This window comes from Pygoscelis adeliae, unplaced genomic scaffold, assembly GCF_000699105.1.
Source record: "Pygoscelis adeliae isolate BGI_AS28 unplaced genomic scaffold, ASM69910v1 Scaffold116, whole genome shotgun sequence".
Classification (NCBI taxonomy): domain Eukaryota; kingdom Metazoa; phylum Chordata; class Aves; order Sphenisciformes; family Spheniscidae; genus Pygoscelis; species Pygoscelis adeliae.
Genome location: NW_008825080.1, coordinates 4,220,158 through 4,226,157, shown reverse-complemented (window position 1 = coordinate 4,226,157; position 6,000 = coordinate 4,220,158).

Below are 6,000 nucleotides of genomic sequence, written 5' to 3'. Positions count from 1 at the left end.
CCCTCGACTTCCAGGGCCCCATTCCTGTTCTGTAAGGGCAACCGGGAAGGCGAGGGAGGCTGGGCGGGGGTTCGCCTGACACCCCGAGCAGGAACCTGTTTCCATTCCCCCCCATCGCTTGGGTCCCCTTTTTCTACCTGGTGGCAGGAAGGCAGGGGATCCTCTGCTTCTCGTGCCCTTATCGCCCTATTTTCTAGACCTTTTCCTTTGTATGCAGGCTTTCCTTTGTACACAGTAAGATACAGTGCCCTAAAGTAGCCCACAGATAATTTGACATAACACCTATTGTCCTGTTGAACGAACAATGAGTGTGTCATCCTTTACTAGGTCTGACGTACCCCATTATCAATACAAGCTGAAGTAGCAGCTGATGTCATTCTTTCTAAAATGTGAGTTAGAGGAAAGCTTGCGCTCCCTTCTCTGCACGCATTTTTGTTACTTACTACCAATGCCAGAAAACAGCCAAGCAACATAAAACTTTTGCAAAGGTGTGGAAGTCTAAAAGGTTACAGGAAGCAACTCAGAATATTCATTAGTTCACGTGTCTGCACTGTCAGCAACTGAGGCTTGGTAGAAGTGAAAATCACCTGAACTGCTTTCAACCATAGTATCTTATTTCCTCATGATGGCATCTGAGGGTGCTGTAGACACTTGAGGTTCCTTCTGTCTAGCCTGACATAACAAACATCGATTAGGAAGCTAGTTTCCCCAAGTTAACTGATCTGACAGAAATGCTTTTATTTACTTCTCCCAAAGTAGGCTGTGTCAAATTGCGTCATATGTTCTAAGTAATATCTATACATATTTGGATGGGAAGAGGCCAGTAAGAACTTTTAGATACACTCTACTTTTCTGAATTGGTGGGTGTATCTCCTGGGATTTCTTTCTTCAAAGCACTTTCCTGATTCTTTCTTATCACCTCTTTCCTTCATTTCTGTGTCATAAAGGTTAATGGTGATAGGCATTTGCATGGACACTTGCTGAGCAGAACCACTGCACCTGAACCTAGAACCATCCCAAGTCCTGATTGTGTAATTGCATGTAATGGCTGAACTATGTGGCAAATTGAGATTAGCTCATCAAAGGAACCACATCTCCATAAAACCAAAAGTAATTCCCAAATTTCAAAGAGTACCTGCATGACCTTATTCCTTCTGATGGTATTGGTGGGAGCTGAGAATAACACTGTAGGTGCCCATCTATCAAGTAATCTAAAGGCTAATGTATTTTAAAATGTTGGACATGATTATTAGCTCCTTATCCAGAGAAACAGATGAATTAAAGGAATAAAACAACAGTTGTTAAACAGTATGGAAAGGCTATTGCTATTTTATTTGCACTGTGGAGATTATTTCTCTCCAATGTGTTTGAGCTGACAACTTTTTTTAGACAGTATTGTTCTATTTATTTTCCTTTATGGTTTTCAGAAGTATGGATGCATTTAGAAGACTATGATTATGAACAGCAAGGGATATAAATCCTCTTATTCCTCTCTTTTGGAAGAACTCCAAACTTTGCCTCCCTCTGCTATTACTCCTTCTCTTTTCTACATACTGCATTTTAAATTTCTATGGCAGATTTTTTAAAAACACAATAGAGAAGTATTTGTTATGACAAACATATGGCTTCACTCTCTTACTCTATGGCAGTAAGTTGTCCTCCAAGTATCTTGGCTGCACATCCTACATCTGCTATGCCTGTGACTATGGATCAGTAGCAGTTAGCTTTAGTCTGATATTTTTGCCTGGACTGGTACTTCTGGATAAGAAAATCCAAGTAGCAGAAATATAGCTAATGGTACTCTATCCTCTTCCATAGGTCTGCCTGCCTATCTTAATATCTTGTGGTAGGGGGAGACAGATGCTCACAAACATTCAAAACAACTGCCAAAAAGGAGACTGACTGTACACTTGCTGCTGTGCAGTTTATTTTAATTATTTAATCTCATTTGAACTCTTCAGGCAAACAGGGCAATCAGCAAGGATGAGATGTGTTACTTAAGGCAGAGACAGCATTAATATGTAGTAAGAAAATGTCATATTATGTCTGTTTGTGATCATAGTAGAAGGCAACCTAATGAAATATCCTTAGGTCTCCTTTAAAATGATCATTGAGAGGAGAAACTAGTATATATTTCAATTTCCAAGCCAAGTGTAGAGATTTGTCTTCATGGGAAGACTAACACCACTTTAAGTATGTTTTGACACCTTGCGCATCATAAAAAATTAACACTGTCTCAGAGGCTGAGATTTACCCTGCTTAACTCCAGGTTCGATTTAGGCTGTTATTTTCTGTTAGAAGATAACCCTTCCACCCCCCAACACCCATTAACAGAGAAAACAGAGGGGATAGGTTCCTAACTTACATGTCCAAATTAGAAGGGATGAATCTAGGCCAGATGCAATATGTGTATTTAGAAGAGAACTACTTGGACATCGCTTTATCTTTGGCATTTTTTTCCCTAGAAAGTTACAGATCTGAGTAAAGACAGTTTGGTATTCAAGCAAATGAGCGGTTTAGGTCTAAAATAAGATCTGTCAGTATGGACATATAACAAGTGAGAGAATCCAATTTTGTTTCTCTAAGATGCCAGGCATAAGTTCACTCTCCACTTTATGGATTCTTCATGGTTAAATTTATTGGAATTAGTTGTAAGTACAATATTATCAATTTACACTACTCGTAACTACTCGTTATTGCATATACATCAAACATACAGAGGCTATTCCATTTTCTGCATACATCTTTCTGCTCAAGCAAAACAACAAAACAGTTGAGCGAGCACAGAGTATAAAATCAGAATGTAAATTAAGGCAAGCGTGATAAAAGCATTAGGCTCAGTAGCCTTTCACTAGAAAAATAGATTTTGCTGTCAAGTTTCCTCTGAAACTTAACAAACATATTGCAAAAGAGAAACATGAATTTAACTACAGTAAACAAATTCCTTCCTTCAAGGCACTGTTACATAACTTTTAATGTCAATTTGAAAATAATTCAGGAAGTCAATTGATAAAAATATCACCCTAATAATAAAAAGGAACAAAAAAAAAATCTTTATTTGGTTAAATAAAAGGCTGAATGGAAAAACAAATCAGATGAAATGTCTGTATGGAAGAAAAACAATCATTGTTTTGGCTAAGATGGAACAAACATTGCAAGTTTGAAGTCTTATAAAATCCAACTAGAAAAATGAACTCTTACCAACAGTAAATTTAGACTATTCAAAGAGTTTTAATAACAAGTTGTAAAGTTTGGAACTTGGGTTATTTTTTCATAAGAATTTTTTAATGCATTATATATGCATGTTCTAGCATAAGAAAGTAACATGACTGCAAAACGATTTAAAACCAGTGAAGAAAAATTTTCCAAGGATGTAGCTTCCAATTCTCTTACAAAACTTATCACTTGGCTTTGTGTTTTCACCTGTGCAAGTGCTTAGCAACAGCAGATTGTTGTTTTCAGTCACTGTACAGAACCTCCTACACAAACACTCTGAATGGCACAGCTAAAAAAGCATTATTTCTCCTACAGATTTGCACTCTATCTTCCCTGTATACATCTACTTGCAAGTCATCTCAGCTTCTGCTGTCTGTCCCTCAGGACCCCTGTGGAATACCTGCAGGTCCTTCCCATGTCCCTACAACCATTCTCAATTGGTTTCTTCCTCAGTCCTTGCCCCTTCCTATTTGTGGGGAGCTCCCAGCTAGAACTGCAACATGTGGCTAACTGGTCAGCCTGCATGTGCTGGGTAGCTTAGAGGACCACTCAACTGAAAAACTCCCCCTACACTGAAGACACCCATCAGTTTCTTTCTAATTTTAATTGCTCAGCAGTCAGTGTTGTAAAGTTTTGAGGGTGGATTTAAAGGCAGAATATAAACCTTGTTTTCTTTGGCTGAAAAACAGTTAGAGGCACATGGATGCTGATTTCAGTATCAATATGAATACTGATGGGTTTTTCCTCTTTTTCTCAGGATTGTGTGTGTCAAATGACCTATACCTATATAATCAAATCACTTAATTATCCTGGCCCACTATTGGGTAATTCTTAGGTCTCCATCCTAAGGAAATGTTCATACAGTTCTATCTGAGCTCACGGTTTGGAAACACTTCTAATATTTGTCAAGCTTCACTAGGAATCTGGTCTCACAGCTGCTTGTGTCTACTTTGGACCTATGGAAAGAAGGAATTTGCAGTGACCAGTTTGAAGCATTAGGAAACAGCCCTTCAGGATTCTTTTACAGGCTTTAATCTTTTCCTCTAAGAAATGGATAAGGCTTTTGTTGGTATAGAAACCAGTAACATACCACCTCTTGCAAGAAAACAAGGATTTGATCTTGGAAGACAAGATTTGCCAAACAAGTGTAATGATTAGACTCAGCCTACCCATGTAAATCAATTATAACAAACATCAATCTGTAATTGAAACTAATTTTGTGGATCCCTACACTTAGCTCTAACTGCTGTTTGAAGGAAGTATCTTACAGATTGTTTTAAGCTCTTATTTGTTATCTCTTGGCTTGAATGAGGTAAAAAAATAATTGCCTAGAGTTTCTTTTTTTTAAGGTTGCCAGGTTTTCGTTCTATTGAAGGCTATGTTTGCATAATAAAACAGGTATACAAAGCAACTGCAGTAGGAATGTTTTGAACACATACAACATGTATTTCTCAAAATATACATTTCTAGATTTCCAGAGCTTCCTATGTAGTACCTAGACTAGAAAAGTAGGGTTTATGCCTTTGAAGTTATGACCATTAATTATGCCAATTATTTACTATTTATCATTTAATGTTATTTATTAGTGCCCTCTGTAGGGGAACCCATAAAGGTTTGAACCTAGGCAGACATATGAGGAATAAAACCACTTAGCAAGATGAAAAAAATAAAAATAAACACCAAACCCCTTGCAGACATGGCAAGTATAACATGCTAGAGGCAGGTCAAGACAAAACTACAATTACAGCAGCCAATTTGACCAAACTCTAATACGGTCCTGATAGGAGGAACACATCATAGATCTAAAATCCATGCTTAATCCAGGTTCTCCAGTTCCTGCCTGCCTTCAGTGCAGCCCTTGTTTGCTAACACCAAAAAAGTATCTATTCATGTAACTTGCCTATGTTGGCCAAGACTTCATACCGCAATTTCAAGGTCAGGTAGGAATGCTCAGTGAAGGTAGAAATAAGTTGTTACCATTTTTGATTAAAAGGTGGGCTTTTTCCAGATAGTACCTAGCCTCCTTTTTGTTGCAAAAGATTAATTCTGCTTTATTCAGAATCTAATTCTTAGATCTGTAAGTAAGCTTATTTTTACTACTGAATTTCCTACAAAAAAATGTTTTCTACAAAAAATAAAATGATGTTTCAAACAATTAATATACAGAAGTAAACCTTTTTAAACTGCAAACATTTACTTGCTATAACAAAATGCTGTTATATCAATGATAAATTCATATAAAAACCTGTAAATACATTCTGGTTTTTATACTGCATAGAAACTCCAAGGCAAAATACAATAAACACAGTATATTAGCAAGGGAAATCTTTATCAGTGTTCAGGCCTTACAGTCAATCACTTCATGCCTATATAATTCCCATTGTTTTTTATCTGGACTTTAACTTGTAGTTCTTAAAGCTGCAAAATAAACTATGAAAACCAAAAAAAAGCATAGATCAGACTGGATTTTGTCCCCCATCTCCAACAAAACAGCCAATGCTAGGCTTTCTGACATTTTTCAAACCCATAAGAACAGTAAAATAGAAAAAATAAAATAGATTTAATTCCCTTTCTTTATCTTTTCTTTTTCTGTATTCCTTTATCTATGTTCAAAGAGAAATGACCAGTTTGAGGGAATTCTATTTAGATGTTTTTTCCTTTTGCTTCCCCATGGAGTTTGCAAGTGCTGCCTGTTTCCTCCTTACATTTTTGTTGAGAGAAGAAATTCTTTTGAAGACTTTGCTTTTCCCTTTCTTAAAATGGAAGTTTTTCTTATTTTTCTTT